The sequence below is a fragment of the Dryas octopetala genome, chromosome 3, assembly GCF_963921425.1.
Source record: "Dryas octopetala chromosome 3, drDryOcto1.1, whole genome shotgun sequence".
In the NCBI taxonomy this organism is placed as follows: Eukaryota; Viridiplantae; Streptophyta; class Magnoliopsida; order Rosales; family Rosaceae; genus Dryas; species Dryas octopetala.
The window spans coordinates 26,704,769-26,716,959 of NC_141368.1; positions in this window are offsets into that span (position 1 = coordinate 26,704,769).

Genomic DNA, 12,191 nt, shown 5'->3' on the forward strand with positions numbered 1-12,191 from the left:
TTAATTCAGATTAATTTTTAAAACAAATGTCATAATGTGAGAAGAAAAATGAGCATACACTTTAATTAATTAAAGAAGATAAATAAAACTACTTTTTCTATAAGACTACACCCAAGGAGTAAAATTTCGGTTTCGAGGAAATTTTCGATGGAAATTTCGACGGAAATTTTCGTAGAAATTTCGATTAAAATTTCGATTTCGACAAAATTAGATAAAAACGACGGAAATTGTTATCAAAATACGGAAATTTTGAATGAAACTTGACCATATGCTTATTTAACATATTATCTACTATATTGATAAAAAACATTGAAAAAATCAAATTATATAGTAGGTTTTATGTGATATAAGATGAATATAATGTGCGCTGGTGGTAAATACTGTTAAAAAAATGGGTCACTAATTAATAATTATATAAATAACACCTCAAATTTATTTATATTACAATTTTAAATCATGAATTAAATGCATATGGAAGAAAATGAAATTTATAATTTTCATGAATATTTATACGATAACATACTGATAACACCCATTTTAATTTTCCCTCTCCACTCAGATCACATAAAACATGCAGTATTAGTCTTGTAACACTTTCAAAGACCACCATTTGGTTAAAATTGGCTTTGAAATTTTCTCTCAAAGCAGGAATTGCGAGTATATTCGAATCTTCAAGCATTAGTTTTTGCCTTTGACTTGAACTAAATGTTTGCCTTAATTAGCATTAAAAAGATTATCATTATCATTTTTCCCACAGCTTTCATTGTCATTTTTTTACAGATATATGACTCTGTGGCAGACAGATTAGCACGAGAAGAAAAAAACAACCGAATGCAATATAAGTTATTTCAAATATCCACTCAAAAAGTCCAAATGTTAGGCTTCGGGTTTTCCCTCTATCCAACTTGGATATTTCTTTCCTACTCTATATTTTATATCTTTTTTTGAGTAAAAACTTTTCTTACTAAAATGATCATTGTTATCATAAATGAATAATCTATTACGTGTAAACTATATTAAGTTTATTAACATACAAATATACAATCATCAAATTTTCTAAAAAAAATAAACATACAATCATCAAGTTTAAAAGACAAAGAAAAATTAAAACTCGAACTGTGCACATTAACAAGACACATCAGTAGATTCAGTACATCACGCATGATTATACATGATTATACATGATTATTGGTTTCATGGGTAATTGTCAGTTTGTCACTTTCTAATTCTTTTTCGTATTTCAAGTTTTCAACCATTTAAAAACAATCAATGAAATTGACAATCAAAATATGTCTTCTCAGTTTGAAGAAATAGAGCAAAAAAAGTTTTTTTAATCCCTAATCTGTTATACAGTTTTCAATCTTTCTCTGCTTCATATTATTTAGGTGGGCTGACGAAGTGGCTGGAAACTAGCAGTAAAGTAGAAACAAAAATAGTGGCTGGGTTACGAGCCTTGCAGGGGTCTCGCCGGCAGGGAGTCACGCCAGAGAAGGAGGAAGGCGCTGTCGCAAGCGGAGATCGCAGAGTGAAGAGAGAGAAAGTCACGCCAGAGGAGGCAAGAGGCTGCTGTCGCAGGCGGCTGTCGCAGGCCGAGATCGCAGAGTGAAGAGAGAGAGAAGCACGCCGGAGAAGGAGGCAAGGGGAGAGAAATTTTTGGCGCAGGAAAGACAGAGAGAAGAAAGTGAGATCTAACTATCTAAGTGTGTGGATTTTACTGATGAGGTACGGCCTGTATACAGCCAATTTTCAATATTTCACAGCGAAATTTCGTCGAAATTTCGCTAAAATTTCGACGAAATTTCACATAATTACACTTGAAGGGGGATCGAAATTTCGTCCGAAATTTTGGCGAAATTTCGCCGAAATATTACCGAAATTTCGTGGTTATGTGATAAAATTTCGGGATCCCAAAAAAACGAAAATTTCGGCGAAATTTCGCCGAAATTTTCGAAATTTCACTCCTTGACTACACCTTAATTAATTAAAGAAGATAAATGAGCATACACCTTAATTAATTAAATGATCTAAGAAAAAAAATGAGCATACACCTTAATTAATTAAAGAAGATAAATAAAACTACTTTCTCTACTTTCTCAATGTCTTAATTAATTATTTTACTTACAGGATTTATCACAACTTTATCTACTTTAGCGGCTCCGTCTATTACTCGAGATTCCCAACTATTCTATTTCATGTTAACAAATAACAATGTATAGCGGTCAAATAGACCCAACCGGAAAAAAAAAATGGAAAAGAACAAGCCACAACCCACGCGGACATGAGAAAACACGTGTCGCCAGATCGAGGGTTTCTCACTTGCATCGTACTTGTGTCCTCGCCCACCTGGACCTCGCATAACTGAGCCGCCTTCAAACCATTTTATTCTTTCTTTTTAACGTAAATGGCAGTTATGATTTTGTCTTGCCTTTTTCTTTTGTTTCGGGTTCTGTCCAAGTGTCCAACTCTCTTCTTTGGCTAATTATGCCTGAAATGAAAATGACCAATATTTTTCTATGAGGAAAATCATGAATATATATTGAAGGCATACATGGTCGGATTTAGATTATATGCTTGTGTTATTTTTATTTATCTTAATTATAATTGTGTATTAGAATTGAAGGGTTTTTGGGATTTTATTTATAACAAAAAACTGCTAAGAATCTTTTTCATCATTTGTTTCCTTGTCTTAAATAATAAATAGACAATGATGTTGTGTGTTTAATTAAAATCTAATAGCATTTTCAAGGGATAAGGTATTTAAGTAGGTCAACGTGTAATGTGTTAAACTATATGGTATTTTGACATAAAAATTTATTATCTTAAAAAAATGGCTCAATTACACTTTATTCACCTGAATTTTGAGTTCGATTTCATTTCTTTATCTAAAAAAAATTATGTCAATTTACCACCTGAATTAAAAATTTGTTGCAATGTACCATACATCTTTGACTCATTTTGTCTAAACTTATATTGAAAATAAGAGTGTTATGGTTTTTTCAAGTCAGTATTTTATTGTGTCAAAGCGAGTAAAGTTTAAAATTATTATTATTTTTTTTTCTAACAATAGGAACTTGAAAAAGACCAAAATACTCTTACTTTTAACAAAAATCTAGACAAAAAGCGCTAGAGGTAGTACATTGTAACAAAGTTTTAATTCAGGTGATAAATTAGCACAATTTTTTTTTAGGTGGTGAAGTTAAATCTAGCCCTAAGTTCAAATGGGTGAAATTACCAAACCAACAACTATTTATCTTCATTCTTAAGCATCCTTCTGCAACTGCTATAGCAACAACGAAAAAAAGAGGTTCAATCTCTACAGTTCCATCCATAGTAACTGCAACTGCAAGTCTGCAACTCCAATAAACTGTAGTTTCAGTTCACTTGCAGTTTCAGAAACTGCAATTTCACATTTTTGATCACTTGCAGTTAGTAACTGCAACTGCAAGTTTGCAACTCCAATAAACTACAGTTTCAGAAACTGAGCTACTGATAAGGAAGGCACAGAGGTAGAGGGAGCTCGCTTCCTCGATAACTCTTTGGGCGTTGTTATAGTAAGGAACTTAGCGTGTTCTCTCTCGATCGATCTCCCTCACTGCCATAGGCCAAAACCTTGAATTTGAGTTACCAAATTCGTCGGAAAGGTCGCCGGAAACCGCCAACCTTTGGAGGTTCGATCCTCCGATTGCGGTGGTTTACTGGGCAATCAGAACCCATGGGAAGACTCATCGTTACCTGGGGAACAGAACCCAGGTGGTGGGAAGTCGCAACAAGGCTGGGATCAGAGTCAATGTTGGTGCTTCGATCAGGTATGGGGGTTGCTAGGCTCGTGTTCTGGGGGTTGTTGGGTGTTCTGAGCTCACATGGATAAAGAGGGAAGAGAGATGAATTCAGGGGTGGTCCTCTCGTCGCTACCCATGGCCGGACGTGCACAAATGCCGACGAGGAAAGTTGCATTGAGGGAGAGCTAGAGAGAACATAGAGATAGTGTTCGGGGAGAGAGAAAGAGAGTGATGAGTAATTTAATTGTTAAATATTATAAATATGTTTATTACATGTTACAAACAATAAATAAAATGTAGCTCAATGTAATTAATTTTTTACTTATTTTATAGGAGTATCCCAGATATTGTGGAGTCTATGTAGTGACTATTAGTTATGGAGTTGTACGGTTGTCATTTATTCTATTTAAGTTGTAATACAGTAAAACAAGGTTGAGTTCACTTTTGAGCATATATTTTCTTGTCTTCCACACTTTTGTCTTTTATTTCTCACAAAAACAAAATATATATTATAATACACTACATTAATCTATTTGTGCTGAGTTAAAATTTTGGGCATAACATCCTGGCCAAAAAATTTGAGCATAACAAATTCGATGTATGGAATTAATACTTATGACTCCATTAATGGTTTCAATCAGAGACGGATCCAGGATTCCCAACTTGGGGGGTCATGTTAGGTGGAGCTTAGTGCCGCTAAGCAGCGGCAAAATTTTTTAGGGACCGGGCAGGTGACTGGCTTCGGTGGTTGAGGTTGGGGTAGTGGGTTGGATCTGTGTGGTGTGAGTTTTGGGAAATTTAATTAAGGAAGAGAATAAGAGTGACTAAGTGAGGGGCACACTGCACACACACACACAAGTTAATAAATTCTGGAAATTTTTTTGTCTCGGAAAAATTCTCAAAAATATTGAGCAGGTGAGGCGTTGAGACCATTTGGCCATTTTTTTTTTCTTAAATTGATATTTATATGTCATTTATTAAATGCTCTTAACAATGTCAATCAGTGTAAAAAACAAAAAAAAAAACAAAAAATTTGCCTAGAGCCGAACCTAAGGGTTTAGTAATATCAACAATCAACCTAAAAAAAACATTTTAGTTAAAAGGGCTGCTCCACCAACTGGTATTAGCCCATTTTAATTGGTTTCCTTTTCAACTAGGCCCAGCCCACGTAGCCTTAAGTCAGCAGTATTCAGGAAATCATCGCCATCACCAGCTTCTCACTCTTGGTCTCTGTTCTCTCACTCTCTCAACTCTCAGCTCTCACTCTCTCTCACTACTCACCAGGCATCCAAATCATCATCACCCCCAGGCTGAGAGAAGTGAGGCCGTAAGGGTCGTCGTCCAGAGAGGGGGGGACCGGGGGGTCGCCGTCCAGACACTCAGGGGGTCGCTGTCCAAAGAGATGGGGTGTTGTGGGCTTCTCTATTGGCCGCCGGGGGGTTGCCCAACCCCCCACCTTTGTATGTGGATCCGTCCCTGGTACTTTCAGTCACTTAGAGAGTTGGAGGGAAGGGAGACGTGGGAAGATAAAAAGGGGATGGGGTCATGGGGTGGATATTTTTATAATTTTTGTGAGGTTTAATGGTGTTAAATATGACTGTCAAGACTCAAGACAGGTGTCATAAAAAGAGACGAGAAGACAGAGACAAGATAGATAAAAAAGACGAAGTAGATTCTTACACTACATGCCACGTTATTGAAACTAACAGATTTGTTAACAGACCACGAATGAAAAAAAAAAAAAACTTACCTATTTTCATGTTAGTGATATAAAATTTCTTGAAAAAAGAGATAGAGACAAAAAATGAGAGAAGTAAAGTGAGAAATAGAGTAAAAGAAAAGAAAGAGTCAATTAGAGAGAGAGTAATACCATGTGATATCACATGGGAGATATGTAACTTCTTCGCCACAAGAATAAATTGCAGGTAGCAAAATGATATGAAAAAAAGTTACAAGTAGTAATGTGAGATTCACGTAATATTTAAGTCACACGATAATAATTAAGCCAACAAAAAAAACACAAAATTTAGTTGGAAGAGATAATATAAGGAACTTAAAAAATGCCTAAAGAGCATATATATTGCTCTACTTGTACCAAAAGAACCAAAAAGTACATGGACCAAATTGAGGAATGTTATTTACTTTCTCCTTTATTATACTTATTCTTCAATATAATCTCATGATGAGAACCCTTCATTATTTAGAGGGATTAATGTCATTTTGCTTCCCAGACTATTATACATGTATCAGTTTGCTCCCCAAATTTCTAATTTGGAAAATTAAGAACCCTGACTTTTTCAATTTTGCCAATTAAGATTATTCTGTCAATTTATACATTTTTCATCTAAAATGTCGAGATGATCAACCAGAATTTAGCGAGAAATAAAAGAGGAAAAAATGATAAGATCTAAATGGAAGGGACCATTTTGCCCTCAAAGATTTGGATAAAAAATGTGTAAATTGACGGAAGAACCTCAATTGGCAAAATTGAAAAAGTCAGAGTCCTTAATTTTCTAAATTAGAAGTCTAGGGAGCAAACTGATACAAGTGTAATAGTCTGGGGAGCAAAATGCTATTAATCTCTTATTTAGATGACCTTTTAAATATTATCGTTGTAAAAATAATAATAAATTAGGAAAATCACCTCTAAACTCATATTTATCCAATTAAAACCCATGTCTTCTTTTTTTTTTATGTGTGAGACCCTTTGACTAATTGCCAACTCATCTACTTTCTATATTTATATTGTCTAGTCAACATTTTCTTAAATTCAGATTTTGTAAATCTCTTTTATGCCATCATGCTACATGTTAGACATTTTCTTCATTGTTTGACTATTTATTTTTTATAACAGCTAGTTTTTATTGCTCCTTAAATTTTGGTTCTTTTAAGGGTTAATTACATATATATACCTCAACTATACATCACTTATCAACTGGGTACCTCTGGTTCAAAAACTTTTATTCGGGTACCTCAACTTCAATATTTCGTCAACTAAGTACCTCCGTTAGTCTGACCGTTAGTTTGATCGTTATCTGCATACGTGGCGTTGACGTGGCACATGCGGACCCCACCATTAAATATTATAAAATAGCCACGTAAACCAAAAATAATAAAAAAATAATAAAATTTTGAAAATGATATAAAATATTAAAAAATAATTGAATTTAAAAAAAAACAAAAAAACAAAAAAGAAGCTCAGAAAGTCAGAAACCTAGCATCCCCACCGTCTCCCTCGCATAGCCACCCAACCTACCCACCTCCCTCCCCCACTCTGGCCACCGGCCGAGAATCCCTCCCCCGCCGCCGCTACCACGTCCGAGATCGCCCTCCCGAAGCACACCTACTGTATCCCTTTGGGGTTTCTAGTTGCCATGGATTTCCACAGCCTCACAAGAAATGAGCTCCAGACTCTTTGCAAGAAGAACAGCATCCCAGCTAACACCACTAATGTCCTCATGGCTGATTCTCTCCAAGCTCTTGAATATGTAATTTCTCCTTTTCCCTTTCATATCCATTTGATATTTTATCATTATATGCTCAGATTGACTTGTCCAAAAATTTCGAAAAATAAAACTAATATTAGAAATCTGCAAAAGCACTATATGCTCAGATTGAGATGTTTCTCCAATTTGTGGTAATCTATCCTAAAGCCATGCAATGTTTTTCATTTGAATCCAAAAATTTATGAGATAAATAAAATAGTTGAATCGTCCATAATCCTATTTTGTTTGGTTGTTAAGAATCCAAAGAGTTTATCAATATATACGCTTTTATCTTATTTTCTCATCAGTAGACAACATCTTAATATTTCCTTCCATTTTTCGTGCACTTTCTGTTGGAATAAGCAAGTCAATACTCCATCATGTGGGTTCACATGAGTTGGTGGCTGTCTTCATTAAACAGCCCACAATTGCTTTTTACTTTGTCATGGTTTCATACTAGTTTGCATAGTATGTATTGGTGGCTGATTTCCTTCATCTGCCCCCCCTCTATGTTTTAGATATATGCACCTAGATAGGCTAGCTCTACTATTTCACCAGCTTGTAATAAAGAGTATGCTGACTTTTGTGATGAAAGCTCCCTATATAAGGGATATGTGTTTGTAAGTTTCGATCAAGGCAATCAGACTTGATCATTGAGTCTAGCTAATAAAATAAATTGTTCTCTCTCTCTTTTAGTATTTGTGAGAGTGTGTGAGAGGTAGATAAAGTTTGTAAACTTTTTACCCATATATCTTGGTATTACTTTGTAAAGTATATACCAACAAAGTGGTATCAGAGCCTTAATTGCTTAACAGCAGTCAAGAGGCATGTCTTCTAACATGGCGCAGATGCAAGTCCCAATATTGAAGAAGGAGAACTACGAGAAATGGTGTATTCAATTCAAAGCTTTCTTTGGATCCCAAGATCTTTGGGAGATAGTCTGCAATGGTTATCTAGAACCTACTGCAGAGGAAGAAGTGACTTACACCACTGAGCAAAGAAACACTCTCAAAGAACAAAGGAAGAAAGACAAGAAGGCTTTGTATCTAATCTATCAAGGATTAGACGATTCAACCTTCGAGGAAGTCACTGAAGCAACGACAAGCAAGGAAGTATGGGAAATTCTCAAAAACATATTCAAAGGTGTTGATCGTGTTATGAGAATACGGCTTCAGTCATTAAGGGCCGACTTCAAATCTGCCCGTATGAATGAAGGAGAAGGTGTCTCCGACTACTATTCACGATTAATTTCAATTGTGAATCAAATGAAGCGGAATGGAGAGAAAGTTGATGATGTTCGTGTCATGGAGAAAATTCTCCGATCCCTCACACAAAACTTTGAGCATGTGGTGACGGCGATTGAAGAATCAAAAGACTTGGAGGAGATAAGTGCAGAGGAGCTGCTAGGATATCTTCAGGTCCATGAGCAACGCATGCAGAAACATGTAGGATCCACATCACTCAACCAAGCTTTGGAGTCAAAGCTAAATCTTGATAAACCACAAGGAAGTAGTGGTGCATCAAGTTCACACCGTGGAGGTTCTCGCGGACGGGGCAGAGGCCGAGGACGAGGGTGTGGTAACGCAGAGAGTCGTGAGGAAAGGAAAAAAGAAAGTTAAGTGCTATAATTGCAGCCAATTTGAACATTATGCCTCAGAATGTCAAAAGGAGAAAAGGAAAGACCAAGTCAACCTTGCAGAGTCTTCCAACAATGATGATTCTACTCTCCTGTTGGTTCACAGTGAAAGTGGTGGACAAGGAGATGCTTGGTACCTTGACTCAGGTGCTAGCAATCATATGTGTGGGAAAAGAGAATTTTTTGTTGAACTCAATGAAGGAGTTCGTGGTGATGTTAGCCTTGGAGATTCTTCAAAGCTATCCGTTGAAGGAAAGGGAAGAATAAAAATCTTCCAAAAAGATGGCAAAGAAGAATACATCTCCGATGTTTATTATATTCCAAGCATGAAAAGCAATATTCTCAGTATTGGACAGTTACTTCAAAAGGGGTATATTGTTATTATGGAGAATAATTCTCTCTTCCTCAAAGATGCAAGTGGGAGACTAATTGCAAAGGTTCCAATGACGAGGAATCGCATGTTCCCGTTGAATCTGAATACTAAGAAGGAGAAATGCTTCCTTGGGCTCATTAAAAACGAGTCATGGAAATGGCATTTTCGCTTTGGCCATCTTCATTTCAATGGTCTAAAGCTCTTATCGACGGGTGGAATGGTGCATGGTCTGCCACAAATTGAGGCACCCAATCATGTTTGTGAAGGATGTGTGCTAGGAAAGCAATCAAGGATTTCTTTTCCTAGTGGCAAGGCATGGAGAGCAAAGGAACCACTACAGTTGGTGCACACAGATATTTGTGGACCATTTGAGCCTATCTCATTTGGTGGAAATAGGTATTTTATTACCTTCATAGATGATTACAGTAGAAAGGTGTGAGTATATTTTCTCAAAGAAAAATCTTCAGCTTTTACTGTATTCAAGGATTTTAAAGCTCGCACTGAAGTTGAGAGTAAGTGCAAATTGGTGACTCTCAGATCGGATCGAGGGGGTGAGTACACCTCAAATGCATTTCAGGAATTTTGCAGACAAAATGGTATAAAGCATCAACTGACAGCAGCTTATACCCCACAGCAAAATGGGATAGCTGAAAGAAAAAATTGCACTATCCTTGAAATGACAAGATCTATGCTTAAAGAGAAAGAATTGCCCAAGCAATTCTGGGCAGAGGCTGTAGCATGTTCAGTGTATTTGCTGAATAGATGTCCAACCAAGAGTGTCAAGAACATGACACCTCAGGAAGCTTGGAGTGGGTACAAACCCAATGTTGCACATCTACGGATTTTTGGGTGTGTAGCATATGCTCAAATTCCAGAAGCAAAAAGAAGGAAGCTTGATGATCGTGGAGAAAAATGTATCTTTTTGGGATACAGTGAAGAGTCAAAGGCGTACAAGCTCTATAATCCAGTAACAAAGAAGTTGGTGGTTAGTAGAGATGTTATCTTCAGTGAGGAAGAAACATGGAACTGGAATAACAAGGAGGAGGCGAACACTGAAGTACAGGTTGAAGATGAAGTTCAAGAAACTCCAGAACCAATTAATCAAATTGCACAACCGAGCGATCGGTCTGCTCCCCTGTCTTCGCATTTGAGTTCTGGCTCTGGTTCTGCAACTCCTCTGAATCCGTCATCTTCGACCCATTCTTCATCATCCAGTCATAGCAGCAGCTCTTTAACCCCCATTAGGATGAGAAGTCTCACAGAAATCTATGAGCAAGAAGGAGGAGATATAAATCTCTTCTGTTTGTATGCAGATCATGAGCCATTAAGTTATCAAGAAGCTGAGAAAGAAGATTGCTGGAAGTTAGCAATGGAAGAAGAAATCCATGCAATTCAGAAGAATATACATGGATGCTCACTACTTTGCCACCAAAACAGAAGGCTATTGGTGTCAAATGGGTGTACAAAATCAAACGCACTGCAGATGGTAATGTTGATCGGTACAAGGCAAGGCTTGTAGCTAAAGGCTACAAACAGAAATATGGAATAGACTATGAAGAAGTCTTTGCACCTGTCGCTCGACTTGATACAGTGAGGTTGTTGATCTCACTTGCAGCTCATCATAGTTGGAAGATTTACCAACTTGATGTCAAGTCAGCTTTCCTCAATGGTGTTCTTGAGGAGGAAGTCTATGTTGAGCAACCTGAAGGTTTTAAAAGAAAAGGTGAAGAACACAAGGTGTATCGTTTGAAGAAGGCTTTGTATAGCCTAAAGCAAGCCCCAAGAGCCTGGAATTCACGTATTGATGGCTATCTTCAAGAAAATGGATTTATTTAATGTCCATATGAGCATTCAGTCTACATGAAGATTAGTGATAAAGGATAAATTTTAATCCTTTGTCTTTATGTAGATGATTTGCTATTTACTGGTAGTAGTGAAACCATGTTTGAAGAATTCAAGCAGTACATGTTCAAAGAATTTGAAATGACTGACAATGGTTTGATGTCCTATTTTCTTGGGATAGAGGTGAAGCAAGAAAGCGATGGAATTTTCATTTCTCAAAAGAAGTACATGAGAGAGATCCTTGAGAAATTCCAGATGGACAGTTGTAATTCTGTCAATACTCCAGTTGCTACGGGTCTCAAGCTATCAAAAGAAGGAGAAGGAAAATTGGTGGACTCTACCTTGTTTAAGAGTCTAGTTGGAAGCTTGAGATACTTGACTATGACAAGACCTGACATTGTTTATGGAGTTGGGCTCGTGAGTAGGTATATGGAGACACCCAAAGAATCACATTGGCTAGCCGCAAAGAGGATTCTAAGGTATATTAAAGGTACTCTCAATTTTGGCCTTTTTTATACTTATGGTGAAGATGCAAATTTAATTGGCTATTCAGATAGTGATTGGGGAGGTGATAGAGATGAAGGAAAAAGCACTACAGGGTATGTGTTTTATCTTGGTTCAACAGCTTTCTCTTGGACATCCAAGAAGCAGGCAATTGTAGCATTGTCATCATGTGAGGCCAAGTATGTGGCCGCTTCCTCAACAGTTTGTGAGGGAATTTGGTTGAGAAATCTGTTGAAGTCATTAAATCACCCACAAGAAGAATCCACTGTAATTCATGTGGACAACAAATCTGCAATCAAACTTGCCAAGAATCCAGTACAACATGGAAGGAGCAAACATATTGATATCAGATTCCATTTTCTTAGGGACCACGTGAACCAGAAAACATTTGAGCTGATGTATTGTCACACCACGGAACAGGTGGCTGACATCTTCACAAAACCACTTCCATTCGAATCATTCAGAAGGCTACGTGAAATGCTTGGAATGAAGGATTATTGATTTGAGGGGGTGAATGTTGGAATAAGCAAGTCAATACTCCATCACGTGGGTTCACATGAGTTGGTGGCTGT